The following is a 26354-nucleotide window of genomic DNA, read 5'->3' as shown; positions in this document are numbered from 1 at the left end:
TTTGCCCAGGTCCCATGTGACAAGCCTTCCTAGAAAGCTAGTTGGGGTTAATGGCACAAACTGGAATGTAAGAATTGAGCCAAGCTACATAGCCCACATGCAGATCTTGTTTTTTTAACAAATAATTATTAAATACTTACTGCACTAGATATTGTGAGGAAAGAAAAACCATGAAATAAGTAGAAGACATGAGCTTTGGTTTTGAAAAGCTTACGAAACAGTTGGCAGGACAAGACTTGTGCACATGAAAAAACTAGAGAACAATAAATATCATTATGTAATCAAGTTCTGGGTTATAAAGAATATTATGAATGTTACAGTTCAAATCATTGATGGATTCCAACAAACTGAGCTAGCTTCTCATAAATGAAGGCATAGAAAGATATCTTGAAAGCAAGCAATGAGGCAATAAATGTTTAAAATATTTTCTTTAAAATAAAAGTCAAGTCTAGTTTCAAGTAATGAATTATTACTTTTACCTTTTTTTGAAACCACCTGAAAAATATAGCAGGTACAGGTTGTTGTTGTTTTTTGTTGTTGTTGTTTGTTTGTTTTTTGACAGGTCTCGCTCTGTTGTCCATGCTGGAGTGCAGTCGCGTAATCTCGGCTCACTGCAACCTCTGCCTCCCAGATTCAAGTGGTTCTCCTGCCTCAGTCTCTTGAGTAGCTGGGACTACAGGCATATGCCACCATGTCCAGCTAATTTTTTTGTATTTTTAGTAGAGACGGGGTTTCACCATGTTGGCCAGGCTGGTCTCGATCTCCTGACCTCGTGATCGGCTGCCTCAGCCTCCCAAAGTGTTGGGATTACAGGCATGAGCCACCATGCTCAGCTCAGATTGTTGTTCTTTAGGACATCTGGCAAAAGCCTGACTGGCCTAGGGATTCTGACTCTGTCAAGATGGAGTACTTTTACATGGCAGAGCAATTAGGCAAGAGAAAGAAATAAAGAGCATCCAAATAGGAAGAGAGGAAGTCAAACTCTCCCTGTTTGCAGATGACATTTTATATCTAGAAAACCCTATACTTTTAGCCCAAAATCTCCTTAGACTGATAACTTCAGCGAAGTCTCAGGATAAAAAATCACTAGAATCCTTGTACTCCAACAACAACCAAGCCAAAAGCCAAATCAGGAATGCAATCTCATTGACAATTCCAACAAAAGAATAATCTAGGGATACAGCTATCCAGGGAGGTGTAAGATCTCTATAATGAGAACTGCAAAATACTACTCAAGCAAATCAGAAATGACACAAAAAATGGAAAACATTCCATGTTCATGGATAGGAAGAATCAATATCATTAAAATGGCCATACTGCCCAAAGCAATCTACAGAGTCAATGCTATTTCTATCAAACTACCAATGATATTCTTCACAGAATTAGAAAAAAAAAAAACCTATTTTAAAATTCATATGAAACCAAAAAATGGCCCAAATAGCCAAGGCAATACTAAGCAAAAAGAACAAAGCTGGAGACATCACGCTACTTGACTTCAAACTATACTACAGGACTACAGTAACCAAAACAGCGGGGTACTAGTACAAAACCATACACATAGACCAATGAAAAAAAATAGAGGCCACACACCTACAGCCATCTGCTCTTTTTTTTTTTTTTTTTTTTTTTTGATAGTCTCGCTCTTATTGCCCAGTCTAAAGTGCAGTGGAGTGATCTTGATTAACTGCAACCTCTGCCTCCCAGGTTCAAGCAATTCTCATACCTCAGTCTCCCAAGTAGCTGGGATTACAGGTGTGTGCTACTATGCCCGGCTAATTTTTGTATTTTTAGTAGAGACGGGGTTTCACCACAATGGCCGGGCTGGTCTTGAACTCCTGGCCTCAAATGATCTGCCGGCCTCAGCCTCCCAATATGCTTGGATTAAGGAGTGGGCCACTGCGCCCAGACCAGCCATCTGTTCCTTAACAAAGCTGACAAAAGCAAGCAATGGGGAAAGGACTCCCTATTCATTTATCTCTGATAAATGGTGCTGGAATAACTGGCTAGCCATATGCAGAATATTAAAAATAGACCCTTTTCTTATACTATATACAAAAATCAACTCAAGATGGGTTAAAGACTTAAATAGAAAACCTAAAACTATGAAAACCATGGAAGACAATTTAGGCAATACCATTTTGGACACCAGAACGAACAAAGATTTCATGACAAAGATGTCAAAAGCAATTGCACCAAAAGAAGAAATTGACAAATGAGATCTAATTAAACTGAAGAGCTTCTCCACAGTGAAAGAAACTATCAACAGAGTAAACAGACAACCTAAAGAATGGGAGAAAATGTTTGCAAACTGTGTATCAAAGGAAGGGCTAATATCTAGCATCTATAAGGAACTTAAACAAATCTGCAAGAAAAAAACAAGCAACCCCATTAAAAAGTGGGCAAAGGACATCGACAGACACTTCTCCAAAGACATACATGAAGCCAACAACTGTATGAAAAAAAAGCTCAATATCACTGATCGTTAGAGAAATGCAGGTCAAAACCACAAGAGATTTCATCTCATACCAGTTAGAATGTCTACTATTAAAATGTCAAAAAATAACAGATGTTGGCAAGATTATGAAGAAAAAGGAACACTTATACACTGTTGATGGGAATGTAAATGAGTTTAGCTCTTGTGGAAAACAGTGTGACACTTACTCAAAGACCTAAAAACAGGACTACCATTCATCTCAGCAATCCCATTACTGGATATATTACCCAAAGGAATATAAATTGTTCTATCATAAAGACACATGCAAACATATGTTAATGACAGCACTATTTGCAAGAGCATAGAAATGGAATAAACCTAAATGCCCATCAATGGTAGAAGGGATAAAGCAAATATGGTACATATATATCATGGAATACTATGCAGCCATACTATGGTGTGTGTGTGTGTGTGTGTGTGTGTGTGTGTGTGTGTGTGTGTGTGTATATATATATATATATATATATATATATATCATGGAATATGATGCAGCCATGAAAAAAAAAAAAGAATGAAATCATGCTTTACAGGAACATGGATGGAGCTGGAGGCCATTATCCTTAGCAAACTAGTGCAGGAACTGAAAACCAAATACATTTTCTCACTTACAAGTGGGAGCTAAATAATGAGAACACATGGACATGTGGAGGGGAACAACAGACACTGGGGCCTACTGGAGGGTGGAGGTTGGGAGTATGGAAAGAATCAGGAAAAATAACGAATGGGTATTAGGCTTAATACCTGGGTGAAGAAATAATCTGTACAACAAAGCCCATGACACAAGTTTACCTATTAACAAAACTGCACATGTACCATTGAACTTAAACATTAAAAAACAAACAAACAAAAAAAAAACTTATAGGAACCCACATTTAAACTGATTAAAATACTTTTTTTTTTTTTTTTTTGAGACAGGGTCTCACTCTGTCACCTAGGCTGGAGAGCAGTGGTACGATCTTGGCTCACTGTAACCTCCACCTCCTGGCTTCAAGCAATTCTCTTGCCTCCGTCTCCAAAGTAGCTGGGATTATAGGCATGCACCACCATGCCTGGCTAAGTTTTGTATTTTTGGTAGAGATGGGGTTTCATCATGTTGACCAGGCTGGTCTCGAACTCCTGGCCTCAAGTGATCTGCCCACCTCAGCCTCCCAAAGTGCTGGGATTACAGGCGTGAGCCACTGTGCCCAACCTAAAAGACCTTTTTGATAGTTGGTTAAAAAGGACAGGTTGTAGCTCAACAGGTAATAAGTCTTCTGTTGTTAGAGGCATTCAAGTATGAACTTAAAAACCTGTGAAAATGATGCTAGGGAGAGAATTCCAGCATAGGAGGCATAAAGAGAAATGAGTTTATGTGAAGCTTCAAGATTTAGGGGTCATCCTAAATTCAGTACCAATCTATTATACCTTCCTCAACTACTTCCATTCCCTGAACAACCAACTCAGATATCAAGGACTATAAGGATTTTAAATATCCTAGTCTAGACTAGTCTACTTGAATCCTCATCACTATTTTATTGAACCAAAAATCATAATGGCATATTTGAAGGATCTTTCCACGCAAAACATTAAAACAAATGGTATTTGTGTTCATCTCTCAGTTTACTATAAAAGTAACTTAAAGCCTCATTCTCTGAACAATCTCTCTTCATTGAAATAAGAAAAATAATAAATAATATTGATCTATCATCATTAGTATAAAAATATTGTAAACATATCTGGCTGGCTGGCTGTTTACCTACCTACCTACTGATCTATCTGAAAGAATGAACTGAAGAATATATACCAAATATGAAGTTTGGCTGATTCTGAATGGTAGGTCTATAGGTGGTAATTTTTGTTCCTTACTTTTGTCTTCTAATTTTTGTAAAACAGGGATAACTGGCTAGCCTTATGCAGAGGATTGAAACTGGACCCATTCCTTTTACCATATATAAAAATCAACTCAAGATGGATTAAAGATTTAAATGTAAAATCATAAAACTATAAAAACTGTAGAAGAAAACCTAAGAAATACCATTCTGGACATCGGCCCTTGCAAAGATTTCACGATGAAGACATCAAAAGCAATTGTGGTGAAGATAAAATTTGACAAATGGTACTTAATTAAAGAGCTTCTTCACAGCAAAAGAAACTATCAATACAATAAAGAGACAACCTACATAATGGGAGGAAGTATTTGCAAACTATGCATTTGACAAAGGTCTAATGTCCACAATCTATAAAGAACTTGAATAAATTAACAAAAATCAACCCCATTAAAAAGTGGGCAAAAGACATGAACAGACACTTTTCAAAAGAAGACATACATGCAGCCAACAAACATAAAAGATGCTCAATATCACTAATCATTAGATAAATGTACATCAAAACCACAATAAGATAACATCTCACACCAGTCAGAATGACTATTATTAAAAAGCCTATTTGATGGTGGAGAGTGGGAGGAGGTTAGGATAGAAAAAGTACTTATTGGGTAGTATGCTCATAACCTGGGTGACAAAACAATCTGTACACCCAACGCCCATGATCCGCAACTTGCCTTTGTAACCAATTTGCATGTATACCCCTGAACCTAAAAGTCTAAAAAATAAAATAAAATAAATATTTATCTCTTGCAAAACAACAAGAGTTCCCAAACTTATCTGCTGTAGAAGTCAGGCTGGCAATATAGTTTAATGAACGGGCCAATGTATAAGACAATAGGGAAGAGTAGCGACTAGTATAACCTGGAAAATACATTCCCTTTTGAAAAGGATGGCTGCTACTCATTTCTAGATGTTTTTTGTATAAGGGAATTAAAGTGAAGCTAAACAGATTTTTATGTTAGTTTTAGCTGCTTAAATGATGGCAACTAGTGAAAATTTTAAAATAGAATAGATATATGGACCTGTAAATGGTCAGTTTACCACTTTTGAAATGAATATTCTGCTTGCTCAAACAGGAGGGTGGTCATGCCCAACACATTCTTCCCTGGCTTGTTCCAGCAATAAATCCAGGTTCTCAGACTCTCCATGGAAGTAGATTTGGCACAGATAGAGCATCTCAACTTTTACAGCCCATACCAGCAACTCACTCCTAAATCAAATAGCTCTAGAAGTTGCTGGGTCTGTGCATTCCTGAGGTTCCTAAACTACAGAAAACCAAAAGGTGACTTTTAAAATTACAAACATTCAGCAGCTATCTCCCCAGGTTCAAAATGAGTAGTCTGATCAAGAATATAGTCATATGTCTCAGACCCTCTACTTTGGTTAGGGCAGAATAAATGTGAGATAAAATCTAGTCCCCAGCTTCTCTGCAAGGAAAGGAAAAGTTGGAACACAAATCTAACACCCCAGCCTCTCCAGTTGTATCCCAAGGGAGTGGCTTCAATCTCACCTTACTCAAAGCAATAGCATGACTTGACACTGTCTAATTTGGGGGAATCCAATAAGAACAATAACAGCAGGTTGGACAAGCATAAGGAATTTAGAGGCATGAAGAATCTCTGGGTGGGCTGATTGGTGAGAAATATCTCCTCCATGAGACCAGTCTAATAAGACAGAGAGGAGAATTTTTATCAAATTCACAGAAATTATCAGAGAGTCAAGTAAAATGAAGAAACAGATGTTTTTCAAATTAATGAAGAAGATATATCTCCAAAAGTAGACCTTAATGAAATGGAGATATGTGATTTACCTGACAAGAAAATCAAAAGGATCATCATAAAGATGCTCACTGAATTAAGGACAGCAATGCATGAACAAATTGAGAACTTCAACAATGAGATAGAAAATATTAAAAAGTATCAAACATGAATAACTGAGCGAAAGAATAGATGAAGTAAATGAAACAATTCAATGAGAGGTTCAACATCAGACTTGATCAAGCAGAAGAAAACAGGAAGACAGTTCACTGGTAAATATCCAATCTGAGAAGCAAAAAGGGAAAAGAATAAAAAAGATTAAAGACTGCTCAAGGGATTTATGGGACATCATCAGACAGAATATGACACACATTTTCAGTATACCCGAAGGAGGAGAGAAAGGAACAGAAAAATATATTCAAAGAAATCATGGCAGAAAACTTCCCAAGTGTGAGGAAGAAAATAGAAATTCAGATTCAGTAAGCTTAACCGTCACCTATACTAGGATGAATTCAAAGAAACTCACACCAAAACACTTAATAATCAAGTTGTCTAAGGTTAAAGACCAAGGTAGAATACTGAAAGCTGCAAAGAAAAAGTGAATTGTTACATACAGAGAAACTTCTATAAAATTACTAGCAGATGTTTTCAACAGAACTCCTGCAGGCCAGAGGGAATAGAATGATATATTCATAAAGTTGAAAGAAAAAATATGCCAACTAACAATACTATATCCAATGTCTTAATCCATTTAGTGTTGCTGTAACCTGAGACTGGGTAATTTATGAAGAAAGTAAGTTTATTTGGCTCACGATTATGGTGCTTAGAAAGTCCAGAATTGGGTTGCTGAATTTGGTAAAGGCCTCAGGCTACTTCCACTTATGGCAGAAAGCAGAAATAAAATGGACACATGCAAAGAGATCATATGGCAAGATAGGATGCAAGAAACGAAGGAAGCCAGATTTTTTTTTTAACAACGTGCTCTCTTAGGAACTAATCCATTCCTATGACAGTGAGAACTTCCTGCCAGAGAAGACATTAATTTATTTAAGAGGGATGTGTCCCCATGACCCAAAAACCTCCCACTGCCAACACCAACACATTAGGAATCAAATTTCAACACAAGTTTCAGAGGAGACAAACTCACACTATAGTACCCTGCAATCTTATCCTTTAAGAAAAAAAAAAAAAACTTTCTCAGACAATCAAAAGCTAAGATAATTTATTGCCACCAGACAACCTTATAAGAAATACTAAAAGAATTCCTTCAAGCCAATGGAAAATGTTGCTAAGTAGCAACATGAAAATATATGAAAACATAAATCTCACCAGTAAAAGCAAGTACATAGTCAAACTAAGAACATTCTTGTACTGAAATGATGGTGTAAAAATCAATTATATCGGTCGGGTGCGGTGGCTCATGCCTGTAATCCCAGCACTTTGGGAGGCCAAGGAGGGCGGATCATGAGGTCAGGAGATCGAGACCATTCTGGCTAACATAGTGAAACCCCGTCTCTACTAAAAATACAAAAAATTAGCCGGGCGTGGTGGCGGGCGCCTGTAGTCCCAGCCACTCCGGAGGCTGAGGCAGGAGAATGGGGTGAACCTGGGAGGCGGGGCTTCCAATGAGCCCAGATCACACCACTGCACTCCAGCCTGGGAGACAGAGCCAGACTCTGTCTATAAAAAAAAAAAAAAAAAAAAAAAAAAAAAAAAAAAAAAAAAAAAAAAGAAAAGAAAAGAAAAAAAAAAAAGAAAATCAATTATATCTAGTATGAAAGTTAAAAGATAAAACTATTATAAACAACCATAGATATAATCATTTGTTAAGGGATATAAACTATAAAAGACACAAAATGTGTCATGAAAAACAAAGTGTGGGAAGGCATAAAACATAGAGTGTGTGCAAGTGTTCAAAGTTAGTTGTCACCAGCTTAAGATATTCTGTTATTAGTATAAAATGTTTTAAGATTATTTATATAAGCCACATGTTAGCCATAATGCAAAAATCTTTAGGCAATACACAAAATGCAAAAAGAAACGATTCAAGGTAAACCATTAAAGAAAGTCATTAAACCACAAAGGAAGGTATCAAGAGAGCAAAAAAAAGAACAAAAGATCTGCAAATTAATAAGAAAATAATTAACAAATGCCAACAGGTAAGTAAATAGTAATAGATAATTATTGATAGGTAAGGACTTAAGTTTAAATGAATTAAATTCTCCAATCAAAAGACACTGTGTGACTGAATGGATATAAAAACAAGAACTAACTACATGCTGCCTACAAGACACTCACTTTGTCTCTAAAGACACATATAGACTCAAAGTGAAGGTACTGAAAAGGTATTCCATAGAAATAAAAAGCAAAGGAGAGCAGGGTAACTATATTTATATTAGATAATGTAGATGTTAAGTCAAAATATGTAAGAAGAGATAAAGAAGGTCATTAAATAATAAAAAAGGGGTAAATTTATCAAGAAGTTATAACAATTGCAAGTATATATGTGCCCAACATCAGGGCAACTAATCAAGCAAATATAGATCTAAATGGAGAGATAAATTACAATTCAATAATAGTAGAAGACTTAAGCACCCCAGTTTCACCTTTGGACACATCATCTAGACAGATAATCAATAAGAAAACATTGGATTTGAACTACACTTTAGACAAAAATACCTAATAGATATTTACAAAATAGTTCACCCAACAGGAACAAAATACACGTTCCTCTCAAGTACACATGAAGCATTCCGGGATAAATAATCTGTTAGACCATAAAACAAATTTTAACAAATTTAAGAAGACTGAAATCATATTGAGTATCTTTTCTGACTACAATGGCATAAAACTAGAAATCAATAAAAGGATGAATCTTAGACGATGCACAAATATGTGGAAATCAGACAACATACTTCTGAACAACGAATGGGTTGAAGAAGAAATAAAAATAAAAATAAAAAATATACTGAGATAAAGAAAATGAAAACAACACAGCGAACCTTATGGAATGCAGCAAAAGCAGTTTTAAGAGGGAAGTTTAAAGTGATAAAAACCTGCCTTAAAAAAATAAAAATTTCAAATAAACAACCTAAGGAGTTAGAAAAAATAATACACAAAGTCTAAACTTAGCAGAAAGAAGAAAAAAACAAAGATCACAGAAGAAAAAAAAAATACGAAACTAGAAAAAGAGACCAACAATACTAAAAGTTGTTTTCTTGAAAAGATAACAAAACTGACATACCTTTAGCTAGACTAACAAAGAAAAAAGAGAAGACACAGGCCGGGCACACTGGCTCATGCCTGTAATCCCTGTACTTTGGGAGGCTGAGGTGGGCAGATCACTTGAGGTTAGAAGTTCGAGACCAGCCTGGACAATGTTACAAAACCCCATCTCTACTAAAAATACAAAAAATTAGCCAGGCAGGATGGCAGGCGCCTGTAATACCAGCTACTTGGGAAGCTGAGGCAGGAGGACTGCTTGAACCCAGGAGGTAGAGTTTGCAGTGAGTCGAGACTGTGCCATTGCACTCCAGCGTGGGCAGCAAGAGTGAAACTCTGTCTCAAAAAAAAAAAAAAAAAAAAATTAGCCTAGTCTGGTGTGCGCCTGCAGTCCCAGCTACTCAGGGGGCTGAAGCACGAGAATCGCTTAAATCCAGGAGGCAGAGGTTGCAATGAGTCATGATCATGCCACTGCACTCCAGCCTGGGTGACAGAGCAATACTATCTCAAAAAAGAAAAATAAATAAAAAATAAAAAGGGAAGATACAAACAAAATCCTAAATAAAAGAGGAGACATTACAATTGATACCACAAAATAAAAAGGAAGGTAATAAACTACTATGACAAACTATACATCAACAAATTAGATAACCTAAAAAGAATGGATGATTTCCTAGAATCATGTACCCTACTAAGACCATATCAGGAAGAAACAGAATATCTAAAAAGATCATTACTGAGTACGGATATTGAATCAGTAATAAAAAAATCCCCATTAAAGAAAAACCAAGAGTCTGTTGGTTTTGCTCCTGAATTCTACCAAATATTTAGAGAAATAATACCAATCTTTCTCAAACTCTCCCCCAAAAAAATTTAAGAGGAGGGAATACTCCCAAAGTTATTTTATAAGAACACCATCACCCTGATTTCAAAGCCAGACAAGGACACAAGAAAACAAAACTACAGGCCAATATTCTTAATGAACATAGAATAAAAATCCTCAACAATGTAGTAGCAAATTGAACTGAACAGCACATTAAAAAGACCACTCTCCATGATGAAGCAGGATCTATCCTAAGAATGCAACGATATGTCAACATATGTAAAGCAATAAATGTGATATACTATATTAATAAAATGAAGGACAAAAACCACATGATCATCTAAATAGATGCAGAAAACACATGCAATAAAACTCAACATCTGTTCATAATAAAAACAAAAATTGGTGTAGAAGAAATGTACCTCAACACAATAAAGGCCATATGTGACAAGCCTATAGCTAACATCATACTCAATAAGCAAAGTTAAAATCTTTTCCTCAATGAGCAGGAACAAGACAAGGATGCACACTTTCACCTTTTATATTCTACATAGTACTGGAAGTCCTAGCTAAAGCAATTAGGCAAGAAAAAGAAATAAAATGCATCCATATAGGTAAGGAAAAAGTGAAACTGTCTCTGTTTGCTGATAACATGATGTTATATGTAGAAAAACCCTAAAGATTCCACAAAAAACTGTTAGAATCAATAAAGGAATTCAGTAAAGTTGCACATAACCAAATCAACATACAAAATAAGTAGCATTTCTGTACATTAACAATGAGTTATCTGATTTTTTAAAACATAATTTACAAGAGCATCAAAAAAATAATTAGGAGAAAATTTAACCAAGGAGGTGAAGTATCTGTACACTGAAAATTATAAAACATTTATTAAAAAAATGAAGGAGACACAAATAAATGGAAAGATACACCCTGTACGGATTGAAGGAATATTATTAAAACACCCATAATACCCAAAGTGATCTAAAGATTCAGTGTAATCCCTATCAAATTTCTAACATCATTTTTTCACAAAAATCGAAAAAACAATCCTAAAATTCATATAGAACCAGAAAAAAAACCCCAAAGAGCCAAAGCAATCTTTAGAATAAAGAAAAAATCTGGAGACATCATGCTGCCTGATTTCAAAATACATTATAAAGCAATTGTAATCAAAACAGCATTGCACTGGCATAAAAACAGATACACTGAACAACGGAAAAGGATAGAAAGCACAGAAATAAAATCAAGTGTTTATAGTGAATTAATTTTTGGTAAAGGTGCCAAGAACATACAATGGGGACGAATAGTCTCTTCAATAAATTTTGTTGGGAAATCTGAATAGCCACATGTAGAAGAACAAAGTTGGACTCTTATCTTACATCATAAACAAAAATCAAATCAAAATGGATAAAAGACTTAAACATAAGACCTGAAACTGTAAAGCAACCATAAGAAAACACAGGGAAAAGCTCCAATGATTTCTTGAATAGGACTACAAAAGCATAGGCAACAAAAGCAAAAACATATTAGATTGCATCAACTAAAAAGAATTTGCACAGCAAAAGAAGCAGAGTGAGGAGATAACCCATGGATTGGGAGAAAATATTTGCAAACAATACATCTGATAAGGAGCTAATATCAAAAATATGTAAGGAACTCAAATAACTCAATAGCAAGAAAACAAATAACCAGGTTTAAAAAATTGGGCAAAGGATCTAAATATATATTTCTTGAAAGAAGAGATATGAATGGCCAAGAGATAAATAAAAAATATGCTCAAAATTTCTAATTATCAGAGAAATAAAAATTAAATTCATAATGAGGTATCACTTCACAACTGTTAGAATGGTTATTATCAAAAAGATGAATGATAACAAGTGTTGGCAAAGATATGGAGAAAAAGAAACCCTTCTATATTGTTGGTGGGAATGTAAATTATTACAGCCATTTTGGAAAGTAGCATAGAGGTTACTCAAAAGACTAAACTAGAATTACCATATGATACAGCAATCTCACTTCTGGACATACATCCAAAAAAAATTGTAATCAGTATGTCAAAGTGATATCTGCATTCCCTTGTTCGTTGCAGCATTATTTATAACAGCAATGATATGGAAGCAACCTAAGTGTTCATCAATGAATGAAGAAAAAAATACATATACATACATATATATATATAAACATATATAACATTTATACACATGTATGCATAATGCGCTACTATACAGCCTTAAAAATGAGGATATTCTGTCATTTGGGACAACATAGATGAATCTGGAGGGTATTATTCTAAGTGAAATAAGCCAAACACAAAAAGACAAATACTGCATGCCCTCACTCATATGTGAAATCTAAAAAAGCTAATATCATAGAAACAGAGAATAGAAAGGTGGTTACCAGAGAGAAAAGGAGAGGGGAGGAAAAGGGATAAGACAAAGGGAGATGTTGCTCAAAGGGTACAAAGTTTCTGTTAGATGGGAGAAATACTATTGCACTGAAGGATAACCACAATTAATAATAATATATATTTCAAAGTTACTAAAACAATAAATTGTTAACATTCTCACCACAAAACATAAAATGGGTATGTTAGCTTGACTAACTCTTTCTACAATACACACATAGATCAAAATATCACACTATTCCCTACAAATATATACAATAAAATAAATAAATCACATTGATCATTAACTGAACAGAATATTTAGTTTTATTTTTGTTTTTCTTTTTTACTGATAACCTGCCTGTTTTTTAAATATATTTTCTGGAATGTTGAGATTAGAAGGCATAAGTGATAATTTAGTGAAATAACAGACCTGCTTAGTCAGAATATTTTCTGTCACTGATAACACTGTAGGGTCCTTTATTATTGAGGATAGAACCTGTAGTCTTTGGGGAGGTGGAGTTTATAAAACTTCTGACCCCCTCAGGCTGTGAAGGAATAAAAAGAGCTAGTCGTCTTGGTGGTATATAATAGTGAAATTGGAAAATATATCTTAAAATTTTATTATCTATCTTATTTGAGAGAAGTATATAATTCAATCAATCTCCTGCATGATAAAAACTATTAATTTGGAATAAAAGTAGTCCTTTCCCTTTTAAATTAAATGGAACTTTGAACAGTAGCTGTGGGTTTTATCACATTGAATTGTAAAGTAAAATGCATCCATCCACCTTCACATTTTCAAGGATTACAGTGAAGACTGGCAAATGATGAAAATGCTACAGCAGGAACACTATTCTGTTTCACGTGTGCTAAAGGAAAGACGACAAGTATATGTGTTAATTATAAGTTGAAAAGCTATAAGGACATTCTGAAGATCAATGAGAATCTTGCATAATTGTTTCTGAACTGATGATTATGTGTCTGGTGATAAAGGAATTCAGCAAATGACATAATTGTTTAGCAGTTAGTAATTACATAGTCAGTAAAGGCCTGAAATGTTCAAAGTGCAAAAGAGTGAATGGGTATCATATAAAAGAGTGTACATGCAGAGGATGACAGATCCTATTCCAGAAGATTTAATTTGCAACATTCAAGTAGCTCAAAAGCCAATACAGGTATCTTTATATATATATATACACACATACACACACATATACACACACTTTAAATTCTAGGCTACATGTGCACAATGTGCAGGTTTGTTACATACGTATACATGTGCGATATTGGTGTGCTGCAACCATTAACTCATCATTTGCATTAAGTATATCTCCTAATGCTATCCCTCCCCTGTCCCCCCATCCCATGACAGGCCTCAGTGTGTGATGTTCCCTGCCCTGTGTCCAAGTGTTCTCATTGTTAAATTCCCACCTATGAGTGAGGACATGCGGTGTTTGGTTTTTTTGTCCTTGCGATAGTTTGCTGAGAATGATGGTTTCCAGCTGCATCCATGCCCCTACAAAGGATATGAACTCATCCTTTTTTATGGCTGCATAGTAGTCCACAGTGTATATGTGCCACATTTTCTTAATCCAGTCTATCATTGATGGACATTTGGGTTGGTTCCAAGTCTTTGCTATTGTGAATAGTGCCACAATAAACATACATGTGCATGTGTCTTTATGGCAGCATGATTTATAATCCTTTGGGTATATACCCAATAATGGGATGGCTGGGTCAAATGGTATTTCTAGTTCTAGATCCTTGAGGTATCGCCACACTGTTTTCCATAATGGTTGAACTAGTTTACAGTCCCACCAACAGTGTAAAAGTGTTCCTATTTCTCCACATCCTCTCCAGCACCTGTTGTTTCCTGACTTTTTAATGATGGCCATTCTAACTGGTGTGAGATGGTATCTCATTGTGGTTTTGATTTGCATTTCTCTGATGGCCAGTGATGACGAGCATTTTTTCATGTGTCTGTTAGCTGTATGAATGTCTTCTCTTGAGAATTGTCTGTTCATATCCTTTGTCCACTTTTTGATGGGGTTGTTTGTTATTTTCCTGTAAATTTGATTGAGTTCTTTATAGGTTCTGGATATTAACCCTTTGTCAGATGAGTAGATTGCAAAAATTTTCTCCCATTCTGTAGGTTGCCTGTTCACACTGATGGTAGTTTCTTTTGCTGTGCAGAAGCTCTTTAGTTTAATTAGATCCCATTTGTCAATTTTGGCTTTTGTTGCCATTGCTTTTGGTGTTTTAGACATGAAATCCTTGCCCGTGCCTATGATCTGAATGGTATTACCTAGGTTTTCTTCTAGGGTTTTTATGGTTTTAGGTCTAACATTTAAGTCTCTAATCCATCTTGAATTAATTTTTTTATAAGGTGTAAGGAAGAGATCCAGTTTCAGTTTTCTACATCTGGCTAGCCAGTTTTCCCAGCACCATTTATTAAATAGGGAATCTTTTCCCCATTTCTTGTTTTTCTCAGGTTTGTCAAAGATCAGATGGCTGTAGATGTGTGGTATTATTTCTGAGGGCTCTATTCTGTTCCATTGGTCTATATCTCTGTTTTGGTACCAGTACCATGCTGTTTTGGTTACTGTAGCCTTGTAGTATAGTTTGAAGTCAGGTAGCGTGATGCCTCCAGCTTTGTTCTTTTAGCTTAGGAGTGTCTTGGCAATGCAGGGTCTCTTTTGGTTCAATATGAACTTTAAATTAGTTTTTTTTTCCAATTCTGTGAAGAAAGTCATTGGTAGCTCGATGGGGATGGCATTGAATCTATAAATTACCTTGGGCAGTATGGCCATTTTCACGATATTGATTCTTCCTATCCATGAGCATGGAATGTTGTTCCATTTGTTCGTGTCCTCTTTTATTTCACTGAGCAGTGATTTGTAGTTCTTCTTGAAGAGGTCCTTCACATCCCTTGTAAATTGGTATTTTATTCTCTTTGAAGGTATTGTGAATGGGAATTCACTCATGATTTGGCTCTCTGTTTGTCTGTTATTGGTGTATAAGAATACTTGTTATTTTTGCACATTGATTTTGTATCCTGAGACTTTGCTGAAGTTGCTTATCAGCTTAAGGAAACTTTGGGCTGAGACAATGGGATTTTCTAAATATACAATCACATCATTTGCAAACAGGGACAGTTTGACTACCTCCTTTCCTGATTGAATACCCTTTATTTCTTTCTCCTGCCTGATTGATCTGGCCAGAACTTCCAACACTATGTTGAATACGAGTGATGAGAAAGGGCATCCCTGTCTTGTGCCAGTTTTCAAAGGGAATGCTTCCAGTTTTTGCCCATTCAGTATGATATTGGCTGTGGGTTTGTCATAAATAGCTCTTATTATTTTGAGATATGTCCCATCAATACCTAATTTATTGGGAGTTTTTAGCATGAAGGGCTGTTGAATTTTGTCAAAGGCCTTTTCTGCATCTATTGAGATAATCATGTGGTTCTTGTCTTTGGTTCTGTTTATATGCTGGATTATGTTTATTGATTTGCGAATGTTCAACCAGCCTTGCATCCCAGGGATGAAGCCCACTTGATCATGATGGATAAGCTTTTTGATGTGCTGCTGGATTCGGTTTGCCAATATTTTATTGAGGATTTTTGCAGAAAGTTAAAAAGGATATCCAGGTATTGGACTCAGTTCTGCACCAAGCAGACCTAATAGACATCTACAGAACTCTCCACCCCAAATCAACAGAATATACATTCTTCTCAGCACCACATCGCACTTATTCCAAAATTGACCACATAGTTGGAAGTAAAGCACTCCTCAGGAAATGTAAAAGAAGAGAAATTATAACAAACTGTCTCTCACACCACAGTGCAATCAAACTAGAACTCAGGATTAAGAAACTCACTCAAAACCACTCAACTACATGGAAACTGAACAACCTGCTCCTGAATGACTACTGGGTACATAATGAAATGAAGGCAGAAATAAAGATGTTCTTTGAAACCAATGAGAACAAAGACATAACATGCCAGAATCTCTGGGACATATTTAAAGCAGTGTGTAGAGGGAAATTTATAGCACTAAATGCCCATAAAAGAAAGCAGGAATTATCTAAACTTGACACCCTAACATCACAATTAAAAGAACTAGAGAAGCAATAGCAAAGACATTCAAAAGCTAGCAGAAGGCAAGAAATAACTAAGATCAGAGGAGAACTGAAGGAGATAAAGAGAGAAAAAAACTCTTCAAAAAATCAATGAATCCAGATACTGGTTTTTTGAAAAGATCAACAAAATTGATAGACCACTAGCAAGACTAATAAAGAGGAAAATAGAGAAGAGTCAAATAGACACAATAAAAAATGATAAAGGGGATATCACCACTGATCCCACAGAAACAAAAACTACCATCAGAGAATACTATGAACAGCTCTACGCAAATAAACTAGAAAATCTAGAAGAAATGGATAAATTCCTGGACACATACACCCTCCCAGGACTAAACCAGGAAGAAGTTGAATCCCTGAATAGACCTATAACAGGCTCTGAAATTGAGGCAATAATTAGTAGCCTACCAACCAAAAAAAGTCCAGGACCAGATGGATTCACAGCCGAATTCTAGCAGATATACAAGGAGAAGCTGGTACCATTCCTTCTGAAACTATTCCAATCATTAGAAAAAGAGGGAATCCTCCCTAACTCATTTTATGAGGCCAGTATCATCCTGATACCAAAGCCCAGCAAACACACAACGAAAAAGAGAATTTTAGAACAATATCCCTGATGAACATCGATGCCAATACAGGTTTCTACACATAAGGAAAGATCTTTCAGCAATCTTAAACACTCACACAACCCATTTATTGTCTTTCTACATAGACTTGTAATAAAGTCCTCTGCAAGAAGTAAAAATCTTTATGAAAGTTAGTACCCCAACTTCCCCTGGAGGTTTATCCCTTCCTCATGTCTTCCCTTGAGAACTAAGGAATGTTTGAAACAGATCCTAGTGGCTTAACACAATACAAGTCTATTATCTCAGTTTCCAGGGCTCTTTCCGTTGTTTCTAGAAATCTCAGAGCTAAATGTGTGGTGCCCATCTCTATGGCATACAGTTTAGACATTTATTTTATGTAAACTCGACCTTATCTTATTTCTCCTACTCTTATTATTTCCTCCTGATTTTATTTCTTAGTTTTTGTATTGTGGATTATATACACAGTTTTGCAATCTGCTTCAACTCCTTTTTGCAATAACATGAATATAAACATTATATCAATAAATATTGAATAAATGCACCAAACTAATTATCTGTCAGAAAACACTTCCAGGCCTATTCACTTTAAAGTCAAGTTCACACATGTTTCTAGGACCATTTTGTTTATGCAAATGACTCAAAATATGTCAGTAAAGCTGGGTTTTTGGAGTAATTTCCCCCTTATATCAGCATCTTTTGTTTAGCTTGAAAATAAAATGGAGGTTAAATCTGTTCTAAATTTGCTCAATTCTATTTATTTTTGTAAATTTCTCACCTGTTGACTGAATTCAACCACCCTCCTGACTCCTGCCACCTTCAAACAATCATCAGATGCCACATTCTCTCTTGATTAATTTTCTAATTTGTTCCTACCTCCTAAGAGAAAGGGAAGAACTTAGTCTTTAGAAGGCTATTCCACTGCTTCTTTATAAAAACCTTACATGGAACTGCTATAGATAATCATTAAATAGCCCGTCTCATTTATTTCATCCTGATGAGTTGGCTTCAAACACTTTAATCTTTTCCCATTGGTCCTGTTCCCTCTTTCATCACATTCCAAATCTGTTCTAGAGGGAAATACTTTGGAAAGGGCTTTTAAATCTTTTATATCACTGGTGAGTCATTTGGCAAAATATTATAATAACATATCATTAATTGGATCTTGGTGGCTCTCAAACATGCCAGTCAAGCTCCTGCCCCTGGGCTTTCACACTTGCTATTCATTTTCTCTGCTTATAACGCTATTCCTCAAAATATCTGCATGGCTTGCTTTTCTTCCCACGGGTCTCTACTTTTATATCATCTTATCAAAAAGCCTCTCCTAAACACCCTATCTAAATTATCAGCCCCCTTCCCCACCCTATTCCACTTCCCATTCTCTTCCAGGCTTTAGCTTTTCTCCAGGGCACCTATTACTATCTTGAGTTATTATGTATTTACATATTTAGTAGTGAATCAAGCGTCTCACTCTCTAGAACATACACTCTATGAGGACAGGACTTTGCCTTTTTTTCACCATCTAGAACAGTGACAGGCACACAGTAAAACTCAATAAATATTTGTTGTAATAAAGGATGGATGAAGAGTAGGCATGAAACAATGAATAAAGTCAATCCAACTGACATAGGGCTAGAGCCTGAAAGAAATCAGGTACAAGCCCATTTTTTTGAGTTCACTACTTCACTCTCTGGTCTCATACAGTATTCCCATTAGCCATGGGTAGATATCACTTCAGTTGAGTAAAAAATTTAGACACTGAAGCAGACAGACAAAATTACTTATCCCAAGTTGCTAAGGGGATAAGTAACAGTTAAGTATAGTAATAGCACACAACTGTGTGCTCGGTGATGTACAAAGGACTATAAAATATACAAAGAGGTAGGCTTAAAATGTAGTGCTTAAAATCATGGACTTTAGGAGTCAGAGAGACCTGGGTTCTAATGTCATCTCTGTCACATTCTTGCTACGTGACCGTGGACAATTTCTAAGTTTCAGTTACCTCATACATAAAATAAAAGCAATACTACCATTTTCAGATTCACAGTAAAGAGTCAATGCCATAATCCACAGAGAAAGAGTGAGCCAATTTAACATAGTATTGGTGAATGATAACCAACGGTAATTAAAACTACTACTGTCATTCAATGTATTATTATTATAAAATTACAGTTAATTTCTGAGACAACTAGAGACCAAAACAATAAAGTATGGGACCAAGAACCAGAATGTATCCTGTAGACTCTCCATAATCTACTGTCACCATTTGCAAGTGTAATTCTCCATTTTTAGACATATGAACATGGTGTAGCAGAAAAAGAAGAGTCTTTAGAGCTAGGAAACTTGGATTTGAGTGCCAGCTCTAATACTTTTCTCATGGGTGACTTTGGGCAATTCATAACCATGCTGAGATACATTTTCCTCATATATAAAATGGAAATAATATTTAAATCAAAGGGTTATAATGATTAAATGAGGTACCACATTATGAAAATTCTCAGTACAACATAGTACCTTTACAAAGTAGGAATTCAATAAATAAAAGCTGAATTAAAATCTGATTTATTTGCTGTCTCCAGTATAACCTGTCCTTTCCCATACCAATTCCCACCCAGGAATGCATATATGTCAATTGCCCTCTACATCTACTTAAATTCTATCCAACCTTTAAAGGCCAGTTCAAGTTGCAATGCCTTATAGTAAATGCTCTGGTGCTTGGTACAGGATAGGTTCTTTAGGGCCAAAGCACCTATCCCACAACTGTTGAGAATATCAAGTTACCAATCCTTGAAGCTAGAGCCACAACAATGGGAATTGTCCTTGGCTATAAAGAGCTGCATGCCCAAGGATAACACCTTAGCAGGGAGTGGCCCAAGGCCAAAGACTGCCTGATGAAGGAATTCAAAAGCCTAGCCCCCTTACTTCAATTTGGGATAATCATCCAGAGGTCTATCCTAACTCCAGATCTCCCTGTAAGATCTGCTGAGGCCATAGGCAACTACATTACGGGTCAGCTTCTACTTCTGCTCAATTTTTCCTTTCACTTTTCTTACTTCCTTACAGGCATATTTGCCATGAGCACTTCCCAATAAACCTTATGCATGCAACTCCTCATTTAAAAATCTATTCACAGCTGGGCACACTGGCTCACACCTATAATTCCATCAATTTCAGAGGCTGAGGCAGGTGGATCACCTGAGGTAAGGAGTTCAAGACCAGCCTGGCCAACATGGTGAAACCCCGTCTCTACTAAAAATGCAAAAATTAGCCAGGCTTGGTGGCAGGCACCTGTCATCCCAGCTACTCAGGAAGTTGAAGCTGGAGAATCCCTTGAATCTGAGAGGCAGAGGTTGCAGTGAATCAAGATCACGACATTGCACTCTAGCCTAGGCGAAAAGAGTGAAATTCCATCTCAATAAATAAATAAATAAACAAACAAACAAACAAACAAGCAAAATAAAAATATAAAAAATAAAAATCTGTTCCTAGGAACCCAAACTAAGATACCCCCAGAAATCATTTTATACCATGTATCTATATCACATCCCTTAGCCAAATTTTACATTCCTTGAGGGCAAAGCCAGAGTCTCATACTTACTCCATTTACTCCCTTAGAATGGGACACACCATAGATATTCAATGAAGATTCTGGATTGATTCTGTTGGTTTGCTAACCACTAACCATAGCATTAAAAAGCAATCCATTTTCTTTTTTTTCTTTTTTTAATTAATTTATTATTATTATTATTATTATTATTATTATTATTATTACTTGAGACAGGGTCTCACTCTGTTGCCCAGGCTGGAGTGTGGTGGTGTGAACACAACTCACTGCAGCCTCGACCTCCCGGCTCAAGCAGTCCTTCCACCTCATCGTCTTAAGTAGCTGAGACTACAGGCATGCGGAAAATGTCCAGCTAATTTTTGTATTTTTTGTAGAGATAAGGTTTTACCATGTTCACCATGCTGGTCTTGAACTCCTGAGCTCAAGTGATCTGCCTGCCTCGGCCTCCCAGAATGCTGGGATTACAGGCGTGAGCCACTGTGCCCAGTTAGCAGCTCATTTTCATGAAAAAAAAAAAAAAAAAAAGACTGAGCTTTTTAACAATGCAATTTTGTTTCCTCCAAGATATCCAGTCATAGCATACTGACATAAAATTTATGAGACAGTAAAAGAAAAACGGTTGTGTAGAAACAAAAACATATAAGGTGAAATTAGAAAATAAATCTGGAGAACAGCAGAGGTATCTTTCTAAAGCCTGCAAAATTGCATTGGCTCAATCTATGGGTACCAACAACAATTATCACTTGCCTAAACTTCTGTACTACATTTTCTTCAACTATTCTCCATTCTCCATTGTGGTCCCAGGCAGCAGCAGGCAGCAAACCTTTTTTTTTTTTTTTTTTTTTTTTTTTTTTTTAGAAATAGGGTCTTGCTCTGTCATTCAGGTGCTGGAGTGCAGTGGTGCAATCACAGCTCACTGCAGCCTCAAACTCTTGGGCTCAAGCAATCCCATCACCTCAGCATCCTCTAGCTCCTCAGGCTCACACTACTATGTCTGGTCCGCTTTTTTTGTTTGTTTGCTTGTTTTTTTTTTTTTTTTTTTTTTCCGTAGAGACACGGTCTTGCTTATGTTGCACAGGCTGATTTTGAACTAATGGCCCCCAGCAGTTCTCCTGCCTTGGCCTCCCAAACTGCTGGAATTACAGGCATGAGCCACCACACGTAGCCAAAACATTTTAATATTGTGATTGTGTGAGTATATGTATACCTTGTGTGCGTATATATGTATGTATACTTTTAGAAACTAGAGAAGATATTTTAGATTCATGAAAGCGAAAATGTCTGTGAATGAATTTGAAATATGGTTCATCAAAAAAGCAAAAACAATGCAGCCATTATTTCCATATCCTCCTTTAGCCTGTCCTGATTTTTTTTAGCAAACTACCAGAGTTAGTACAAATAAATGCTTTAATTTATTCATTTCTGAACAATTTGCATAAAATATAAGAGCAACAATCATTGCCTTTATTGATTTAAATACGAAGATATCCACGTGTATACCAAATATTTTAAGAAATGACAATTACTGAAATTAAGACTAAAAATTTGTGTTCAATAATATCAAAAAGTGTAATTTTTGTCACCATAAGCATTCTATTAAAATAATTTAACTAATATAAAACTATTATAATGATAATTATAATACTTACAGATAATAATTATTGAATATTTACTATTTTCAAGACACTTAAGTACATTACATTCTGACAACAACAATGACTACCCTCTACAGAATACTTTCTGCCAGGTATTGTTCTAAATATGATAAATGTATTATCTCATCTAATCTTCACCATCATCTTGTGAGGCTGGTATGAGATGATATCCTTTTTATAAGAAGAGAAAGAAAGAGTCAGTGAGGTTAAGTAACTCTCCTAACGTCTCATAGCTCAAATGGTGAAGTCAGGATATGAACCCAGGTTTTTTTGGCTCTTAAAACTATGGTCTTAATGTAAATATGGCCACCTGATGATGCAAACAAGCATCAATTTTATAGTCTGCATAGTGTGGCTGAGGGTGACAAAATGTGTATTATTCCCAGCTATTCTTTCCTTCAACAGATATATATTTAGAGTTTACCATGAACCAGATCATAATCCTAGGGCCAAGACATTCTTGATTCTTCCTTCTGTTACTTCACCCACATCATTCAATCCATTACCAAGGTTTGTTGAGTTTGATATAGCATCATAAATTGGGGAGAGAGGAACACTGCCTTGCACAGGAACGTCAGAGAATACTTCTTTGAGGATGAGCACTAATGCTTTCCACAATTTCAACTCCTGAACTTAATATATTGTTTTTTTGGCATTGTCCTCTGTCATATACCTAGTTGTCATTCAGATAGGTCACTGTTTCAGTTTGCACTGGACTCAACAAATCCAAATGGTCTTAGCAGGTACTGCCCTTGTAAGTAAGAGGAGTGAGCCAGGCTTGTGGCACATCCTGTAAAATAAATATTACCAGTGCTGATGTTTTGCTCACCTTTTACAAAGAACATTATCCATTTAGGTTGAGTCTATCAAAAATGGAAAACAGAAAAGAAGCTTCCTGCCTTATGAGACATTTTGTTGAACAATTCAGGTATTATGATATATACAAAGAGACTGATATTATAGCCCATTATGTGCAGTATGAACTATCTATGACTGATGATATCGCTGTATGTTCCAGATGTTGAAAAGAGAATCATAAACATGAAGTGCAAAAATATATTCCCAATTGAAAAAATCCCCCATTGAGAAAAACTGAACTGACTTTTGGATAAAGTAAAATATTTCAATGTAAATCTATCACCCTACCCATAACTTCATGGAAACTCCAGCCTGAGTTTAGCCCCCAAGAAACAAACCACACACACACACACACATATATACACACACACACACACACACACATACACACACACACCCCCCACAGCAGTCTAGGCACCATAAGTCACTTTAAGATTTTTACATTTTTTATTACTTTAAAATGTATCAGAATCCCTATTTGAAAAATCGTATTTAACCTTGATGAAACCATAGAGTATTTCCCAATTTAAAGCAGGTATTTTATAGTGGTGGAGGCACCCTTTAGGTTATAAACAATCAATACTAGTATTAGTCCAAAATTCTTAGATTGTATAGCCTATTTGGTTGTGCTGCATTCTATGTTTATTACAAATATGCACTCTAATTCTTGCCCCTGACCCTGTAAGAAACAAATAGATTATTCATATATTTACCAAATATTTACCAGCAGCCTATAATATGTGTGGTGCTATAAAATGGTAGTAATTATAAAAGACTGCCTTCCACTTATAGGAATTTGTAATAGAATCAAGGAAATACCACAAGTATGAAAGTCTCAATAGTATAAGAGGAAATGTAGTATGATATTTTCATTCATACAGATTACATTTATTGAGTTCCTACTATATGCCAGAGCTGGCAGTTTGAATGCAATGGTGAGCACAATAAATATGATCCATAGCCTCATGGTTCATATAGTCTAGATAGAAAGGAAATCAATTAAACAAGAAATTGCAATATAATGTAGTGAGTGCTATGGTAAAGGAAAGGTACTCTGCTATGACGTACCCAAACTGAAACTTAGAGCCTTAAGGTATGTTTCCTAGAAGGCAGAGTATTCCAGGCAGTGTAGGCTTCACTCCATAGCATGTGCGAAGATTCAGAGAGGTGAGAGGCAATTAAAGTCGGCAAGCAAAAGCATGCAATAGTGAGAAAGATGCATTCAAGGAATTGAAAGTCCAGTACAGCTAAAGCAAAGGATGCAAATAAAAAATTAGGAAGAGATGAGGCTGGAGAAGTGGGCATGGGTACTACATATCTTGTATAACATGTTGACGATTCTAGGCTTTAATCTGAAGGCTATGGAAAACCACCAAAGGATTTTACAAGGAGCAGTACCAGATCTAAAAGCAGCTGGTAGGTAAAAAATGGGTTGCATGGTGGAACAAGGAGACACAGGGTGATCTGTGTAGCAGTTCAGTGGAAGAATTAAAGTGGACATATACAGGATAAATTGGGGAGCTAAAGATGACAGGGCTTTGTGATTAACTCAATATTGGTATAGGGAACAGTAAGGGATGACTTCAAGGCCTCCAGCTTGAGCAATTGGGTAGATGGTAATGTCATTTACTGAAATGGAGAGCATAGGAGGGGGAATAGTCCACAGATGATGACAGCTTGAACAAGACATAATATGCTGATAAGTAGCATCCACATATGGAAGCAGAGAAAAGCAAAGGATCCCTTCTGACACTGAGATATGTTAATAGAGTCAGCACTTGAGCTGGGTGGGATTTTAGGAGAATAGGTAAGGTAATGAACAACTGAAAGGCACATTTAAGGAATGGAAAATGATCATGACTGTTTAGAATATAGGTTTTCTTTTAAGGTATGCTGATAATAGAGATGCAAATGCATACTGGGATTTAAATACAGAGGACTTTGAAATTTATGGTAAAGACTTGAAGCTAATATCAAGATTTGTAACGCAGCATTCCCACTAATAAGTATGGCCTTAGGTAAGTCATTTAATCCTTCTTTCCTAAATTTTCTCATTTATGAAGTGAGTAGCTTTCAGAGTTTTGGATTTCATGGATTTGTAAAATTTAAAAAGTTCAGGGTGGCAGTTAGGTACCATGGCTCACGCCTGTAATCCCAGCACTTTGGAAGGCTGAGGCGGGCAGATCACTTGAGCTCAGGATTTTGAGACCATCTTGGGCAACGTGACAAAACCCTGTCTCCAGAAAAAAAAAAAAAAAATTAATTAGCTGGATGTGGTGGCGTACGCCTGTAGTCCAAGTGACTTGGGAGGCTGAGGTAAAAGGATACAGTGGGCTGAGTTCATGCCACTACACCCCAGCCTGGGCAACAGAGTCAGACCCTGTCTCAGAAAAAATAAAAAATAAGAATAAAAAGTGGGGGATGGGGGACATGAAGCAACAAATGGTTGCCAACTTCATTTTGCCAAGCATGGACATTAAAAACAATAAGCAAATAAATTACCATCTATTAATGCTGTTACTATATAAAATAAAAGATATTTCAAAACAAAGTTCAAGATACTTTTTAAAATTATTATTATACTTTAAAGTTCTGGGGTACATGTGCAGGTTTGTTACACAGGTATACACGTGTCATGGTGGTTTGCTGCACCCATCAACCCGTCATCTACATTACGTATTTCTCTTAATGCTATCCCTCCCCTAGCCCCCCATCCACTGACAGGCCCCAGTGTGTGATATTCCCCTCCCTGTGTCCATGTGGTCTCATTTTTCAACTCCCACTTAAGAGTGAGAACATGTGGTGATTGGTTTTCTGTTCTTGTGTTAGTTTGCTGAGAATGATGATTTCCAGCTTCATCCATGTCAAAGGACATGAACTCATTCTTTTATATGGTTGCATAATATTCCATGGTATATATGTGCCACGTTTTCTTTATCCAGTCTATCATTATGGGCATTTGGGTTGGTTCCAAATCTTTGCTGTTGTTGATAGTGTTGCAT

General features: G+C 36.1%; 1 protein-coding gene across 1 annotated transcript in view; it reads right to left on the bottom strand.

Moving 5' to 3' along the window:
- Positions 1-26354, bottom strand: part of IL1RAPL2 (interleukin 1 receptor accessory protein like 2) — a 604886-nt gene that overhangs the window by 418014 nt on the left and 160518 nt on the right. The window lies entirely within an intron of this gene.

The sequence above is a fragment of the Macaca thibetana genome, chromosome X, assembly GCF_024542745.1.
Source record: "Macaca thibetana thibetana isolate TM-01 chromosome X, ASM2454274v1, whole genome shotgun sequence".
Classification (NCBI taxonomy): Eukaryota; Metazoa; Chordata; class Mammalia; order Primates; family Cercopithecidae; genus Macaca; species Macaca thibetana.
The sequence above is the reverse complement of the archived record's forward strand: the minus strand, read 5'-3'. Positions and strand labels throughout refer to the sequence as shown.